Genomic DNA, 18,283 nt, shown 5'->3' on the forward strand with positions numbered 1-18,283 from the left:
TTGTAATACATCCATGCTTATGAAACATGTTTAGGAGACAGAAGGCCTCTACCTCCCTACCTCAAGGTCCCCAGGCCTCTTCCCATCATTTGGCCTACATGAGCATGTACATGGACCTTGGTGGATGTATTGGTTATTTTTCTAGTCGCTGTGATCAAATAACATGTGACAAGAAACAACTTAAGGGAGGGCAGGTTTGTATTGGCTTCTATGCACACGTAACCTATGACAGACAGACAGACAGACACACACACACACATTAAGCAAACAAATAAAAAACATTAAAAATGAAAAATAAGGTTCCATTTTTGTGTAAGAAATGTAAGTACTTACTAATTTGTAAATGTGATTATAGAAAGTACAAATCAAAGTCAAGAACTCCCCTCCAAACTCTACTAAATTAGTTTTGCTTAGTCTGGTAATATATAGTGGGGCCACAAAACTCGAAAGTGAACACTCTATACGCCAGGATACAAGTTTCCTAAAAATTGATGAAGATTCTGAGACTTCCAGTAGACCTGGGCCTCCTCTTGGTGAACCTGAGCCAGTGAGCTGGAGTACAGCAAACACTCAGGATAATGCTGGCCACGCAGCAAGTCCTTGTCATCCAGCTGTTTGGGAGGCTGAGGCAGGAAAACTGGAGTTCAGAGCCTGCCTAGGTAATACAGCTAAACTCCATACCAAAAAGCAAGCAAATGGCCAGCTGTAGTGGTGCACACCTTTACTGCCAGCAGAGGCGGTAGATCTCTGTGAGTTTGAGGCCAGCCTGGGCTACATAGTGGGTTCTAAGACAGCCAGGACTGCACAGCAACCCTGTTTCAAAACAAAACAAAATCGATAACAAAGACAAGCAAGCAAGCAAACAAACAAAACCTACCAGGTTGTTCTAAGGCCTGAGAATGCAGATAGCAGGGGTCACTTGCCTAGCATTCATGAGGCCCAAGGTTCATCTATCTGTACTACATTGTACTAAAAAACAAAACAAAACATAAAAAAAAACAGATTTTCATTTTAATACGGGGTATAAATTTATTATAACTTCAATCTCAGATTAAGTCCTCTTCCACTTGGTTTATATCACTCTGTGGTATTAACATTTCACACCTTAATGTATCCAATAAGTCTCAGATTAAGTCCTCTTCCACTTGGTTTATATCACTCTGTGGTATTAACATTTCACACCTTAATGTATCCCATAAGTACCTAATAATGAATACACTAAGGGATGGGGGCTGTGATGCCAAGACTAAGGGGAAAAGCTGCTTCACACTACCACCACCACAAACGCGGTTTAAAGAAAAGAAAACAAAACTGAGACGCACAGGAATCCGGCACATAAACAAGGCGGCTTGCACCATTTGCTTGGATTTTCAGGTCTGTATGAAGACAACAAGCAGAGGTTTCCCTCCAGAGTCTGGGAGGAAACCTAAGAATGTCACCCTGCTTGGTTGATTCGCTCCGCTGTTCCAAAACACACTGTGCTTCCATTACAGCTGGCTGCAGACACGTCGGTGGCTGTGGTAGGATTGCCATGTTCTTGAAACCCAGGACTCTCTGCTCACTCACTCATTGCTTCAATTTCTCCATCTGATGGCACCCAATAAGAGACCGATATAAATCAGCATGTGAACTCCATAGCTGGGACCACCACCCGTGCTGGGTTTATCCTGCAGGCCTAAAGCTGTGACTCATTCCTGCTGTGGCCCCACAGCTTATGTAAATGTTAGGACCGAATAGCACATTTAAGATCTCCCCCACTTCCTGCTGGCCACCTACCTAGTACTTGTCAGTAGCAGACGAAATAAAACTAGTATCTAGTACTATCTAGTGCGGTGACAGTAGGAACACTGCATATGAATACTGGCCACCACATCAGACACTTCACAGGTGGACCCTTGACAGAAGATTCTGGGCAGAGTTAGATTCATAAACCTTGAAATACTACACCTGTTCTGGTAGAGAAGCTGGAGTAATCAATGTCTACCATTTGCGAGGGAAGAACAGGTCTCCAGTGCCGTTTAGCACACTCTTAAATAGTTGGCTTTTCTTAAGATTCAAGGTGGCTCCGTGGTTAAGAGTGCAGAGTGTTCTGCTCTTACATGGAACTCAAGTTCTGTTCCCAGCCCCCGCATTAGACAGCTCACAACTACCTGTAACCCTAGCTCCGGGGGGGGCGGGATGGGGTGGATCTGACGCCCTCTTCTGGCCTCTCCTAGCACCTACACTCACAGGTTCAAGTACACACATACATGCAATTAAAAATAAAGTGCCAGGTGGTAGTGTCTCCCACCTTTAATCCCACCACTTGAGGAGGTAGAAGCACACAGATCTCTGAGTTCAACGCCAGCCTGGTCTACAAGCAAGTTCCAGGACTGGCTTCATAGCTACTGAGAAACCCTGCCTTGGAAAAAAACTAGATAGATGGATGGATGGATGGATGGATGGATGGATGGATGGATAGAGATAGGTAGATAGATAGAGATAGGTAGATAGATAGATGGATGGATGGATGGATAGATAGAGATAGGTAGATAGATAGATAGATAGAGATAGATAGATAGGTAGATAGGTAGGTAGATAGATAGATAGATAGATATTCAAAGGATGTTTTAAAAGATTCAATTAATGGTCACATGAGAATCAAATGACAGTAGTACAATGACTTTTTTTTCAGTCTTTTAGCTCTTCCTATCCAGGGGCAGTGTGCACTTTCAGATCTTCTCATTACTCAACCACAACGGCACCCCCACGTGCCACACACACACAAGAGTGGACGCACACATCCCCTCTCCCTCTCCCCGTCTCTCCACCCCACCTCTGCTTCCCCTAGCTTCGTTTCCATCTGTCCAATCTTCAGCATGGTCCACAGCAAAACCCTGACTCCGTCCAGTCAGCACACCACAGTGACTTTACGCCACGGTCAAGTGCATTTCCTAAGAGTTTCCGACATCACGGGAGGCGAGGCTGCTGCCTTGTTTCGTGGGCTACAGAGGTCAACAGGCGACGTTGGACACAACACCTGTTGTACTGTAATCTCGCTGACACATTTCCCATGGCAAACGATATGTCCTCACTGCTTTGCCCACAGAAAGGAGTACAGAACCTCACTGGATGAGTCAAGCCTGCTCTGAATTGAGCAGAAGTCAAGCATGAGGAGGAAGTGAACCGAACCCCACCCCCACCCCCATCCCCAGTGTTGCTAAGAAATGTTTGACCCAGCTAAGGATGTGCTTTTTCCAAGTGACTGGCTGGGAGGGTGGAGTGAGGAGAGACCAATTACTGCACCTGAATCAGAAACCTTTGACGGCACGGAACTTGACAAAGCTAGAATTCGGTAAGCCTGGACATAGGGTGGGGTTTTATCCATAGAGGTAGACCCAGTGGTTAAAGTCTGGTGTTTTTATCTCCCCCATGCCTTCTTCTAACCTCTCCAGTTTTGAAATATGCACTTTAAGTAACTAAAAATCAGAGAGGGGCGAACAAAGATAATAGAGTAATGTGGGTCTTTCTAGGGCAGGGGATCTTTCCCCAAGTGTGCACTCAAGACAGAAGGTGGTCACAGAGGTTCTGTTGGTGCTTACGCTGATGGGTGTCGTGAAGAGGAAATATTCCGCTAAAGGTGAGGCTTACTGATGAACAGTGACAAAGCTTTGCCTTTGAAGGAGGGTCCAGGGCAGGTGAGTCCAGGAAAGCTAAAGAGAATTCAAGGGGTTGAAAAGTCCTGCCAGCCATGTGGTGGTGGCACGAGACTTTAATTCCAGCACTCTGGAGGAGACACAGGCGGATCTCTGTGAGCTCCAGGCCAGCCTGATCTACAGAGCAAGTTCCAGGACAGGCTCTAAAGCTACAAAGAGAAACCTTGTCTCTAAGGAAAAAAAGTCCTACCAGCGTTGTCAGAGAGGTGACTCAGCAGTTAAGAACACTGGTGGTTTTTCCAGAGGACTCAAATTCTATTCCCAGCACCCACTTGGTAGCTCATAACCATCTGTAGCTTAGTTCTAGCGAATCTGATGTCCTTTTCTGCCTCCCAAGGGCACCAGACATACATGTGGTCCAAAGACATTATGCAGGTAAAACATCTATGCATATAAAATAAATTGACAACAAAAGGACAATAATAAAATTCTACTGAGTCACTACTCTCCTCTTGTCCTTCAGCTCTGGCTTAGTGACTGTCTTACAGATTTACAGCCAGGAGTATTTTAATAATGTTGGAAATTTCACTTAAATAATACATTATATGTTGTTTTGAATATACTGGAAATCTGTATAAACCAAAGAACTCAAGAAAAGCCAAAATACAGTGGCAGGATATCATGCACACACACACACACACACACACACACACACACACACACACACACATTCATGCACGCACACACTTTCTTATAAACTACTGAAAGAGATGGAAACAGGGATATTTGAAAATCTCATGCTGTGACCATCTTGTGATGGATGGAATTCAGGTGTCTAGATTCTTTGAATGTGTCCTGTGATTTTGCATTCTATTTTTAGAGCACAATCCCATTAATAGGATTCTTAGGTCAAACACTAAGTTTTTCCTCCCTTTTTAATCTTATTTTTTATTTTATTTTTATGTGTAGGGGTGTTGTGCTTTCACGTTCCCAAGTCTTTACCAAAAGGGGCTTCTTGGTTTTTTTTCTGTTTTTAAAATTTTTTTTATTAGTAGTAGCAGTACTAATGAAAACTGTTAGGAACAGGAATAGAACTGGAGAAGGGGAGTTTTTTTTTTTCCTTTTTGAGGTTAGAAACAGAGAATAGCTCAGAGAACCATAAATGTTCACACTTTTGCCTTATTTAACAGACCTTAATACTTTTCTGTTTTTTTGTTTGTTTGTTTTGCTTTTGTTTTTGTTTTGTTTTTTGTTTTTTGGTTTTTTTGAGACAGGGTTTCTCTGTGGCTTTGGAGGCTGTCCTGGAATTCGCTCTGTAGACCAGGCTGGCCTTGAACTCACAGAGATCCGCCTGCCTCTGCCTCCCAAGTGCTGGGATTAAAGGCGTGTGCCACCAACGCCCGGCAATACTTTTCTGTTTTAAGACAGAAATAAAACAATTCCAATACTCTGTTGCCTTTTTGATCCCTAACCAAGTTCAAACTCGGAGTGTGGGGAGGCTGATCGTCCTATCCTCCCGCCCTGCCTCTCCATTGCTGGGAATCACAGGCCAGCATCATCTCCCAGTCAAGCTAGGCAAGCACTGTCTAGGCAACTCTTTCCTGCCTGATGCCCACAGGTCAAAAGTGGGTGTCAGATCCCCGAGACCTTACAGATGGCTGTGAGCTGCCATATGGGTGCTGGGATTGAACCAGGGTCCTCCGAAGAGTGCAGCGTTCTTAACCACAGAGCCAGCTCTCCAGCCCCCACTTTTAAGACTATAGCATCCACTGCCTCATATGTACTCTCCATAGAGAGCCAGGCACAGGGGACAAAACAATCTGCAGGAGGAAGCAGTGTCTCAGCAGCTATTTTCTTCCTTAAGTTACAGCCACAATTTTTATTTAGTGAATTAGACTGTTTATACTTCCTCCTCTGCCTCTCCCCCTCCAATTTTATGATAAGGTCTTGGCAGAAAACAAATCAGGTTGGGCATGCTGGTGCAGGCTTTTGATCCCAGCACTTGGGCAGCAAAGACAAGCAGATGTCTGAGTTGGAGGCTAGCCTGGTCTACAAAGAGAGATCCAGATCCACCCAGGACTACATAGAGAGACCCTGTCTCAAAACAAAACAAAACTGACTAAAACAAACAAACAAAACCTCTAACAAATTAGTAGGATTAGATTACTAAATGAATCATTTTGAAAATCTCCCCCACCCAAAATATTGCCACTGATTTAACTGGCACACATTTCATTCAAATTCCTCATTTTCATCCCAATTTTTAAAAATTGATTTATTATTTTATGTGCATGTGTGAATGTCTGCATGTATGTATGCATATCACATGTGTGCCTATTACCCACAGATGCCGGGAAACAGAGAGCTGTGAGCCACCATGTGGGTGGTGGGAATCGAACCTGGGTCCTCTGCAAGAGCAATCAGTGTTCTTTACCACTGCTCTATCTCTCTAGTCCCATTGCTGAAAATTTGCATGTGACTCAGAAATAGTCATGTGTACATTGTACATCAATAGCAACTTCTTCGCCCCAGACTACTTAGGGATGAGCAGGAGTGCTTATTTCTAAATGGAAAGTGTGAAAATGGAAATCGCTCTCTATACATTCTTTATATCTTTGCGTTTCAGAATAAAATAACAATTCCTTCCCATCCCCCTCCTCCTTCCTCTTTCTTCCTTGTTTTTGTTTGTTTGTTTGTTTGTTTGTTTTTACCTGAAGGCTGGCCTCAATATTATAGAAACTAATCCTATTATGCTTCAGCCTCCTAAATGCTGGGATTACAGGCATGAGCACCAAGCCTGGCTAGGGCTCTATTTTTAAAGGATACTGGACTGCCAGATATGGTGGCACATGCCTTTAATTCCAGTATCCAGGAAGAGGCTGGTGGATCTCTGTGAGTTCAAGGCTAGCCTGGTCTACATAGTGAGACCCCCGTCTAATGGGGTGCTGAGGAAAAGATATTCCACTACTATTTGTAATCCTGCACTCCGGATATTTAATTTCTTCATTAAAAACAGACTCTCCAAATCACTATTTCCTACAACGAAAACAAAACACATCTCTTTATTTTCTTCCTGAGGTACAGATAATAGAGTGTTCCCAAGAAGCTTAAGCCACACACCAGCTAAGAGGGCAGGCAAGAATGGAGAGAAGTTTCTCTAAATCACTGGCCGCGAACAGAAGCCACTCCCTGGCTATTTCTTTGTTCAAATTCTTATGTAGCACAAAAATCATACAAGTGAAACTCTAGTCAAGGGTGGGTGTCCTTCTGTCTGCCATTTACATAAAGGGCTACACAAGGTAATAAAAGATAACCATCTCTCTAACCCCAGCACTTGGGGAGCTAAGGCAGGAGGATCACTTTAGAGTTTGAAGACACCCTGGGCTACATGAGTTCCTGAGTTGTAGGGCGAGTGAGGTTCTGCCTTGAACAACTGAAGTGCGGGTAGGCAGGTGTTTCCTATGTTCTTACAGTAAAAAGTCATTGCTGGAAAAGCAGAATGAAATCTTTGTTTGGTTTCTTCCCAGAGTTTGCATGAGCAGCTGACATGGGCGAGGCGTGCATTTAACAGTGGTTAATTTAAATGTTAGGGTTTCATAATCATTAATGGGGGAGTCACACAGGCCAAGCCAGTCTCCTAAAACTTCCTTCTAGGAATCCTGTTGGAAAGGAAGGCCAGCAAAAGTCACTGGACTCCAACAGGGTGCCAGACTATGACACACCAAACACTGCCTCAGCAATGCCCCACAAACCCACCCAGTTATCCCAAACGGGACTCACAGAGATGAACGAGAAACAATTTGGATGTGCCCCTGCCATTTCCTTCACAAGAACACAGAGTAAAAGAGCTCTTGAGGGCCCGGTATGGTGGTGTACACCTGTAACCCCAGCTTTCGGGAGGCAGAAGGACTGCTGCAAGTTCAAGGCACGCCTCAAGTGCAAAGCAGGTACCAGGCCAGCAGAACTACATAGCAAGAACTTGTCTCACAATATCAAACCCAGGGGGCTGGAGATGGCTCAACAATTAAGAGGTTGGTTGGGTGCTGCTCTCAGAGGGCTCTCACAGAGCTCTATTTCCAGCACCCACATTGCAGCTCCAGTTCCAGAGAATCTGATGACTTCCTCGGGCCTCCTCCCGAACCAAGAATACCCATGGTGCACAGACATTCATGCAGGCCAAACACTCATGCATATAAAATAAAAATAAATCGTAACAAAATGAGGCACAGGCAGACAGCTCAGTAAAATGATGCTGACTGTGCATGAGGACAAGGCTCCTCCAGAACCCATGCTAAAAGAACGTATTTGTAGTCCTAGTGCTGGAGTAGAGACAGGAGGTCTACTAGTTTAGCGTTTTCAGCAAGACTCGCGCAGGCCCCAGTGAGAAACTCTGTGTGGTTTGAATTAGAAATGTCACCTATAGTCTCATGTAGTTGAACATTCAGTTCCTGGTTGGTGGCCCTGTCTCAATGTGAAACTCTAAAGAGGAAGTATGTCACTAGGGGGTGGACTCTGAGGGCTGTTGTGTCCCGTCTGCCAGAAAGAACTGTTTTCCCTGAATATGTGTTCCATAAGGATACCTGGTATTTATTTGTGGAGGCCAGGAGGGTGTTGGATGCCCTGGAACTATAGTTAAAGGCACTTGCGAGCCATCATACGGCACAAAGTCCTCTGCAAGAGCAGCAAGTGCTCTTAACCACTGAGCCATTTCCTCAGCCTGGGTTTGAGGTTTTCAGCCTGGCTCCACTTCCTGTTCCCTCTCTCTCTGCTTCCTGTGTGAGGATGAAATGTGAGCAGGCAGTTTCCTGCTTTTGCCACCATACCTGTCTCTTGTCATGTCTTCACCACCACAACCTCTGGGTACACAGACACACACACACACACACACACACACACACAGACACACACACAGACACACACACACACACCATCTGACCAATTTCCTGCCCAAGGAGCTGTCTTTTCCAGGCTCCCCTCAAAAACCAATCCAGTTGATGAGCAGGCCCTCTGGTCTCATAGCCACTGACCCTGGTTTTCTTATAACCCTGCAAGTTAAAGGTTAATTTTAAAACTGAACCCAACCCAGCACCACGTCTCTTCATCAGGCGTGTGTGGGGTGGACAAGGTAAGGCATGAGGAAAGAAAAGTGTATCAGGCCTCCTGCACTGACCTCAGTTGTAATGATGAAGATAATGAAAGATGCTGCTGTCAGACCCGAAGCAGGTGCCATGGTGAGCATGAGCGCACTTGTGGGGAAGGCAGGGAACCAACCACACGGCTTTGTGGAAATCACCTGACTGCACAGTGCCTTGGATTCCCCTGGGGTGAGAAGAGGTGAATGATCTCTACCTAGCAGAGATGTGTGGGTATTGGGAATGAGACACATAAACTATTTAGTGCAGTCTCATACATGGTAAGCACACAATGAGTTGTGTGATCTGGGAGAGGCTACTGTAGACTCATGGTAATGTTGACACAGTTCACCACACACTGTGTGGGTGGAAGGGGGGGGGCATTGACAAGAGCTGGGCTCCGTGGAGATAGAAAGTCTGCATGTCAGCCTTATTCCTGGTCAGAAACATGATCTGGGCATCTGTATTTCAGCTTTCTCAGGCTAAAGATGGATGTGTTTCATATTGCAGGAATAAAAACAAAAGGTAAATGTGGAAATTATTTGAGAAAGTGATTTTTAAAACTTGGGTTTACACGTGTATCTGTGTGTGGGGTATCTGTGTATGAGTGAAGTTGCCTGGAGGCCAGAAGAGGGTGGTGGGTCTCCTGGAGCTGGAGTTACAGGCTGCCGGGAGCCCCTTGATGAAAATGCTGAGAACTGAACTTGGACCCTTTAAAAGAAACACTAAGCCATCTCTCCAGGCTGAGAAAGTGATTTAAAAAAAAAAAAACTGTACAACTACAAGATGTTATTCCTGTGGTTGTTCATAAAGTTAAAGAAGATTTATTCAAGGCAAGTTGATGATTATTTTTTTAAGTAGTGCCCATGAAAGGCTTTCTTTCTGTTGCAGGGGATGTGGGTGCCCTTGCCCTTTCTAGAAGTCACTTGAAATATTCAACGAAGGCATTGTCAGGGCCGCACCGAAAGACCACCCCATCACATAAACTAGATTAATGAACCGTTCACAACATAACCCTTATCATCCGAGCTAGGAAAAAACAATACCGTGGAGGAGCATGTCATCTTTTGTTATTGTAAACAAAAGAACCCCTGGGCAAGTCTGGGACTTCTTTCCTAGAACGCATATGTCTCACTGAGATGTTCCCTGAGACTGAGCCCAGCAAGCAGAGCCTTTGTGAGCTAGTATTGTAAACCCTTCCTCTGGGTTCCTTTAAAACATGGGACCTTTGACTCCCAGGAAAGTTATCTGCAACCTGGACTTAATTCCCTTAACTTTCTTATGATGGTTACTCTTTATCCATGCAAAGCAAAACTTAATCTGGGGGTGGGGGGACATTAAGGCTGCTGAATACGGGGTTCAGAATATATAGAGTGCATATGAGAAAGTCCTAAGCTGGTGAGATGACTCAGCACATGAAGGTACTTGCAGCTAAGCCTGATGGCCTGACATCGATTCCCTGGACCCATGTGGTGGAAGGACTCAACTATCACGTTGCCCTTTGACCTCCACACATGTGCTGTGGCATGTGCCTGTGCCCCCACCCCACAATAAATGCAGTTTTAAAAAAATCTCACAGAAAAATTCATAAGCAAAACAAACAAGTTAGAACCCAGAAAAATCTCATCTTCAAAACACATGACTTACAAAGAGACAGAGGAAAACCAGGGGCTGGCTTTCCAGCAGAGGGCCTGCATATCCCGTGCTACCACGTAAAAGGTTGAGTTGGGCTGGGGCATAGCTCCTCGCCAAGCAGGAAAGGAGCCCTGGATTCAACCCCGAGCACTGAATTGGGTGGGGGAGTCATTGCGGTAGCAGGGCCCCAATGGTCTTTTCCAGGACAGGGTTGCTTTCTAGTGTGGAGGACAATTAATTTTCACATTGAATTGGGCTCCACTGTAAACTCACGCAGTATCTCAGGCTGGGCTCCTCATATAAAACGGCGGCAGTTGCTCCTGGGGGGACTGCTTCGGTTAAATAAATGGCCCGTGCAGAGCACTTAGCAAACACACTCCCTGAAACAGGCTCTCCTTCTGCCCTTTCAGGAGATAACATTTCCATCCCACCCTTTATGAGGTCACCTGACTTTGAAGAGCTGGCACACAGGGATGGCTTTCAGCTCACACACTCATGTTTTCTTTGAACTCCTGAAATAATTTAAAATCGGGGTCTGTCCCTCCAGAGCTACACTAGGTAGCAAATGAGAGAATAAATTAGAGCTGCATGTAACTGCATGGGTGACGATCACAGCTAGAAGGCCAAGTGAGTGGACACAGACACAAGATCATAGACTGCAAAATACAGCCAAAGCGAAACTATGGTGGTAGATGATGGTGAGAGGGGTGAGATGAGAAACTCCTAGGAGTAATACTTAAGAACTGAAACCAGGCAAGGGGCGAACACCTGTAGTCTCAGAATTTGGGGGACTAACGAAGACCGCCACTAGTTCAAAGCCAGTCTGTGTACACAGTGAAACCCTGCCTCAAAACTAAACAAAAGAACTGAGAGATGAGAAAACATCCTAGAACGGACCTTTAATAAACAGTTAAAGGATAGATGGGTGGGTGGGTGAATGGATGGATGAATGGATGGGTGGGTGGGGGATGGGTGGGTGGATGGGTGAGTGGGGGGGTGGATAGGTAGATGTGTGGGTGGATGGATGGGTGGGTGAATGGATGGATGAATGGATGGATGGGAATGGGTGGGGATTGGGAGGGGGATGAATGGGTGGGGGAGGGGGAGGTGAATGGGTGGGTGGGTGAGCCTGGAACAGATGTATTACTGACAACCAGAAATGTTATTGAAAGCTAACTATGAGAAAACATTAAGTGATGGGGATGAGCAAATGCACTGATCTATGGGTATAGGAACAAGTCATTAAGTCATTTCATAGCCATGTTACTTTAGTAGAACAATGGCAGGTTTTCCCCTAGTGCTCGGGACCTATCTAGTTTTCGGGTCTTAGCCACTTTAGTGTGCGGTATGGGGTCCATCTCATAGGGTGAGATTAAATACGGTAGAAAAGTGGCTGATTACTCATTTTTGTAATCCCAAATACTTGGGAGTCAAAGGTAGGCAGCTTGATGAAGTTGGAAGTGAGCCTGCACTACACAGTAATCTGTAGGCCAGCTGGCACTTAGTGTGACACCACATCTCTAAAAAAAAAAAAATCTGGGTGTGGTTTCCTACACCTTTAAAACCATCATTTAGGAGGCAGAGGTAGGTGGGTCTCCTGAGGTCCAGGCCAGCCTAAACTACATAGTAAACCCCAGGCCAACCACGGCTACATACAGTGAGAACACATCATGGAAGAAGACATGCATGGTGGCAGACACCTACAATTCTAGCAATCCAGAGGCTGGTGCAGGAGTTCAAGGTCAGCCCCAGCTACTGAGACTCAGCTGGTGAGAAAAAATGAGTACTACCAACCTTATGTAGAAAGGGCAGGTATTCATGGCCAGCTTGACAGAAAACACCATCACCCCATTTAGTAACAGCAAAATTTGTCACTCAGCACATCAATGAAACTGTAAGACCCCCAGTGGGGTGTGAAATAACCACTGGTGACCAACCTCTGGTGATCTTACTGCCACACATCTAGAAAAACTGAAAGGAACTTCCCTGGTGACACAGGCAAAAGCAAGACCCAGCTGGTGTTCAGGCCCTTTCCCAGAGCTCTTCTGTCCTGCCCCCCCCCACCCCGCCCCACCCTGCCCCATCCTCCCCATCACTTCCCAGACTTGACCAACATTAACCTCCTTCAGAGCGTCTGATGAGTACACAGACCCCTCCACTGGCCAAAGTGTCCACTTCGGGTTTATCGGTGCCTCAGATGGTCTAGCTGCACATGCTGTGCAGACTGCACGCACCTATGTGACAGTTTTCATACATGCCTTGAAAAACATTTTTTCTTTTTTTGTTTTGTTTTGTTTTCCCTAGCTTTCCTGGAACTCGCTCTGTAGACCAGGCTGACCTCAAACTCAGAGATCCACCTGTCTCTGCCTCCCAAGTGCTAGGAATAAAGGCGTGGGCCACCCCCCCATCCCTGTGGGGGGGGGGGTCTGAGAAAGGGTTTCTCCAGGCTGGCCTTGAACTTAGAGATCACCTGCCTCTGCTGATATCAAAGGCATGCGCCACCACACCCAGCTAGTTTTGAAATCTTAAGGGGATAGAAAAGGTTAATCCACTTTTTGAAAGTTACATAACTTCTCCGTGGTCAAAGCAGTTTAATGACTGGCTACTGGGCTCCAGAGCTAACCATGTGCCGTCTCTCCCTGGAACTGTGTCTTCTGACCTCCACAGGTTTTAGGTGGAGTTCTACCTGCCCAGACGCACAGAGCTAACCCGGAAGCTTTCGCAGAGGGAGCAGGCAACTCTCCCAGCTTCTTTACCGTGACCAGAAACTGTTCAAAGGCCCCTGGTTTCATCCTGCCAAGTATGAAAAAAAGCCGACTCAGATCACCTTCCAGCAGAACCGATGGAATTCTCAGCCATTAATACCAACCTCACACTTCCGTCTGCTACCGCGAAGGCCCCATATGCCGACTGTACTTCGTATATTATACTGGGACACTGCTCCCCAAGAGTTGGCACCTGCTTTTTTGGAGCTGTATTTTTCAAGATTTCCTATTTCCTGTTTGGATTTTAGCCACAACTGTAAGTATCGGTGTCCACCATAATCGCAATGACAATCAATCAAAAGTATACAGTTCGTGTCCCTCTTGATCACACGAACTCAAATTCTCTACCCCCCCCCAAATTTTTACAGTATAAAGATTACGTATTCCCAAGGCGTATTAACCCAGGAGTCTCCCAAGTCCATTGCCAGCAATATAAAGAGACTCTGAACTTGCTGAGCCTACAAGTCTAGATCTGAAGATAAAGCCTGTCTCCACATTGGCCTTTAGTTTGTACTTATCTTGTCTAAATTTAACACAAGAGGGACGGGGTGGGGAGAAGAAAATTTTCAAGTATTTTCATGAAATCAGAGCCGCCATTTACAAAAGCTTTCAATAGGATGAGTCACCAGACACAAGGCACAAGGTGACACTTGGTTGGCCTCCCAGAGTCCCCGGGCCTGGCTGAAGCCCACACCAAGGCTCAGGGCACCAGGAGCTCTCAACCCTCTCCCCAGGACAGGCTCAACCCTCCAGTAAAATGGAAAACAGCAGAGGGTTACGAGTTTGCAGGGACTCCCAGTCACCAGCAAACTAGAATTTACCAAGAAATTCTTTCCTCCTGCCCACCCCACGTATTTCCCCACTCACCATCCCCACAGAAGAAGGGGGCTGAGGCCAACCCAATTCATGGTTTTAAATATTAATAAATACCAAAGTATGAAACCAGTACCTGCCAAACACCTGGCGCTCTCTTTCCCTGCTCGCCCTCGCCTCCCACGCTCTGGCAACGGAATGCCCTTCAAAACCATGGCTCAGTGCTTTGGTAAATGTTTTACGAGACACTAAACAGCCTTTCGTCCCACCCTCAGAGCAAACACCATTGAGAGAACACAATATAATGGTAGCAAAGATATCTTGCGATGTACAATAATGTCAATGAACAGGCAAGTTTCCACACTTCCCTCTCAGAAGGGGAAATAAACCCAAATGTGAAGTTGGAGGAGTTAGCAGACAAAGCTTCCAGAAATAGAACTTGACACTAGGGACCTCAGAGGTTTTTTTTTTTTTCTGTGTTTTGAAGGTGGCATTATGATCACCTCGTTCTAATCCCCCAGCAAGTCTTGGCTTGTCAAACTGAAAAGGTGCCTAAATTAAGAGTTAATAAAGGGGACACAGAGGGTAGAGTTTCCGGGCACACGTGCAGACGCAGGAGCAACCACTGCGTTCATGTGTGGGGCAGCATTGGTACTTACTGGGGGAAGGCACCTGGAACAAGCATCTCCCTCAATAACAAACTCGCTCCCCATTTTCCATAGCCCAGAAGTCAGTCAGTTAAACAGCAACTTTGCCCTGAACCAGAAGTTTGGCATTCCATTCTGGTTAACAATTAGAGGGAAGGACAGCAGAAACTGGCACTGAGCGACCAGCACCCACAGCTTGTCCAATGCCTCCCAGAACCTGGGTTAACCAGGGAGAGAAGGAACTGCGAGCTCCTGGGGCAGCCTGGTCCAGACTCTGTCCTGAGTCCATGTGGGCGACACACACACACACCTACCTGCTCTCGGCGCTCTGAGTTGAACAGTGAGAAGGGATGACTATTTCGCTACCTACAAGCCTAAAAGGAGAGCAAATCCGCCTAGAGGAGCAAGTTTGCTTTGGCAGACAGGTTAGGCAAATAGAAAAGAAAAACGTTTTTTTTTTTTTAATCCCCACCCCCACACCAGTCTCCACGAGTACTCAGAATTCGGTGCCTTGCACTGAGGTATGGAAAACTGACTGGAAGGCCGGCTTTTCTATACTCTGGCTGTGTGACCTTGGGCTACTATCTCCGCCTTCCCGAGACTGTTTTTGATAACTATCAAACAAACAACCTTCTAGAGCCAAGGAAGGTAGCTCAAAGAACTGACAGTTCTCCACCTAGGAGCTCCCAAACAGGGTTGGAAGGACTGTGGCAACTGTCCCCTCACACCCCATGTTCAAGAACCCCATCTTATTTCCCACTGCTGGTCACAGAGGCTTCAGTTTAGCTGTAAGCTTCCTTCTCTGGGGTTGGAATGACTAATCTGTTCTGGGTGGGTTTCACAAATGACCCTTTATCAGCCTGCTCAGGGGTGTGGCAACAGGGCTGGCCAGCCCAGGGCAGTCTTCTCTAGCTTTCACAACAGTAGTGTGCACGCTGCCCTCTAACACAATTAGCTAATCAGCGCTCACAACCGCTCCCCACCCCCTTTCCTACCTCAGCACCCTAAGCAGGCTGTGCTGTGTTGGGGAACACTGATTCTCCAGCTCAGGGAGGCCTGGAACCGGTGATCTTTCTGCCTCAGCCTCCAGCTGTGGCGTTTTGTTTTGTTTCTGCCTGGCGGGTGTTTTCATCTCTCTGTTCTCTCTCTGATGGGTGTTTTCATCTTTCTGTTCTCGCTCTGGGCTCTCAGCCTCAGTTTCCCTGTTTCTCGTGACCTATAAGAGCCTTCTCCTGGACATTCTTCAGGCATCCCCATGAAACCAAATCGATAAAGGGCCAAACCTCACAGTGTCTTTCCTACATAAGGTAGCCCTTTCCAGTCTGGTGTTCATGGATTCCAGAGGAACGCATGCTCCTGCAGCCCTGACTGGAGCCTGTTCTGGGTTTGACTGTGTGGGAATATACTTTTGTTTTCTATGTAGGGTCTCAGTCTGGAGCCCACACTAGCCTAGATTTCAGTTAAATAGCCAAGCCAGACTAACTCCATCTCTCACCAATCCTCTGATCAGGCTCCCCCTGCGCCATGACTGTGCCTCACTATACTTGGATTCTGAGGAGTAAAACGTGGAAACGGCTAACGACAAAGGAATACTTTGTTGGTTAAATTCCAGTCTAAGAAAAAGCCACAGGCCGGGCGGTGGTGGCGCATGCCTTTAATCCCAGCACTCGGGAGGCAGAGGCAGGCGGGTCTCTGTGAGTTCAAGGCCAGCCTGGTCTATAGAGCAAGTTCCAGGACAGCCTCCAAAATACAATACAGAGAAACCCTGTCTTGAAAAACAAAGCAAACAAAAAACAAACAAAAGCAATTAATAACGTGCTTGTTTGTTTAAAAAAAAAAAAGCAGTCCCATCGCTTAGGAGGCAGAGCAGATGGATCTCTGAGTTCAAGGCCAGCCTGCTTTATAGAGCCAGTTCTAAGATAGTCACGGCTACAATAGAAACTGTCTTGAAAAGCCAAAAACAAACAAGTGAAAACCAAAAACCAAACCAAAGCAAAACAAAAAACCAAGTTTGACAGGTGGTGATGGCATATGCCTTGAATCCCAGCACTCGGGAGGCAGAGGCAGGCAAACTCTGTGAGTTTGAGACCAGCCTGGTCTACAAGAGCTAGCTCCAGTACAGCCTCCAAAGCCACAGAAAAACTCTACCTGGAACCCCGCCACCCCAAAAAAAAGAAAAGAAAAGGCCACACTTGGTAAGAAGAATGTAATTTCTTTTCATATATTGTCTTATAAATATATGCATGCCAAAAGTAAACTGGGAAGGAATTATAGCAAATGAAACAGCCATCAAAACCAAGCATCGAGCCAGGCACAGTAGGCTGAGGTAGGAGGATCATTGCCAATCTAAGTCTAGCCTGGCTTTGAGACCTCGTCTCAAAAACCAAAAAGCACACATCCGAAGTGAGGTATAGTGGGTTATGTCTGGAATGCCAGCACTCAAAAAGCTGAAGCAGAAGGATTGCTAGGAGTGAAATGAGACTGAGCTATATAACAGGACTCAGTCTTAAAGAAAGGAAAACTAAAACCAAGCCTCATTTTATGGATGTTTCCCCTGCTATGTGTTAAGTACACTGTGTGTGTGTGTGTGTGTGTGTGTGTGTGTGTGTGTGTGTGTGTGTGTGTGTACCTAACATGGCCAGAGAGGGTGCATTAGATCCCACAGGGCTGTATTACAGATGGCTGTGAGCGATCATGTGGGTGCTGGGTATCAAATCCGGGTTCTCTGGGAAAGCAAGCACTCTTAAAACACTGAGCCAATTTTTCCCAGTCTCTAAAAGTTATTTTTTAAGGACATAGTCTTAGGCTAGACAGATGGCTCAGGAGGCAAAGGTGCTTGCTACCATAACCCAACCAGTGTTTAGTCCCAAAAGAGAGCCGACTCCCAAGTTGCTCTCTAATCTCCACATCTCCACGTGTTCTGTGGCGTGCATGCCCTCGTGCACACACACATGCCCATACAGTTAGTCAATCAACAAAAACAAGCACAACAATAATCAACATGTTAATTAAAAAAGACATAGTATTGCTCCCTCATTCGGCCACAGGATCTCACTAAGCATTGTCTATTAACTGTCGACAGTTCCAGGCACTTGGCTATGTGACTTTTGGGAGGACAGGCAGAGTGGCAGCGTGGGCCACACCACTGTGCTGATGGCAGAGCTGAGAACGGCCAGGCTCAGTTTGTGTCCTTGCTCTGGCCCGAGTCCCACTCACACTCGGTGTACACTCCAGCCGCCCTGCTAGCAGCCCGCCGACTGCTGCATGGAGGTCTACCTCCTCTCTATATTCAGAACCCATCGGGCCCTGCTCTTCGTCCCTTTCTCTTGCCTGTCCCCACCCCTGACACCTTTCCTACTCATCATAAGATCTCACCCATGATGAGAAGGGCCTACGTTTGACCAAAAAATCCAACCAAAACCCTTCTTCTGTTGTGTTTTTTTTTTCTTGTTCCTTGCATTTACAAATTTGATGTTTAAACCCTGCCGGCTGGCTTTGGAGAGATCTGCCTAGCACTTGGCATGCTATGATTTAAATATGCTGTGTCATGCTGGTCACAGATTGACTTGTGTCCCTGAGAGAGGTCAATGTCTTCCACATAGTACATGTTTTCTTGTTTTTCAGGGGTGGGGGTTGGTTGGGTTTTTTTTCTTTTT

The 18,283-nt window shown here is 46.1% G+C and overlaps 1 protein-coding gene and 1 long non-coding RNA gene across 8 annotated transcripts in view; one reads left to right on the forward strand and one right to left on the reverse strand.

Moving 5' to 3' along the window:
- Rbm47 (RNA binding motif protein 47) overlaps positions 1 to 18,283 on the reverse strand; it is a 131,852-nt gene that overhangs the window by 43,160 nt on the left and 70,409 nt on the right. For 2 of the 7 annotated variants that reach the window (XM_040747132.1, XM_021229683.2), the window contains exon 1: positions 10,676 to 10,779. The exons of 3 other annotated variants lie outside the window; for them this stretch is intronic. The gene's annotated coding sequence lies outside the window, so the exon portion shown is untranslated. Of the gene's footprint in view, positions 1 to 10,675; positions 10,780 to 14,116; positions 14,202 to 14,941; positions 15,452 to 18,283 lie in introns of those variants that run through there. 2 more of the 7 variants (XM_040747130.1, XM_040747131.1) reach the window with 2 other exon arrangements.
- Positions 10,884 to 13,666, forward strand: LOC121140829. Its single transcript, XR_005877757.1, has 3 exons — positions 10,884 to 11,029; positions 13,070 to 13,423; positions 13,536 to 13,666. It is a non-coding gene; the product is annotated as an uncharacterized LOC121140829 (long non-coding RNA).

Source organism: Mesocricetus auratus, unplaced genomic scaffold (genome assembly GCF_017639785.1).
Source record: "Mesocricetus auratus isolate SY011 unplaced genomic scaffold, BCM_Maur_2.0 Super-Scaffold_100006, whole genome shotgun sequence".
NCBI lineage: Eukaryota > Metazoa > Chordata > Mammalia > Rodentia > Cricetidae > Mesocricetus > Mesocricetus auratus.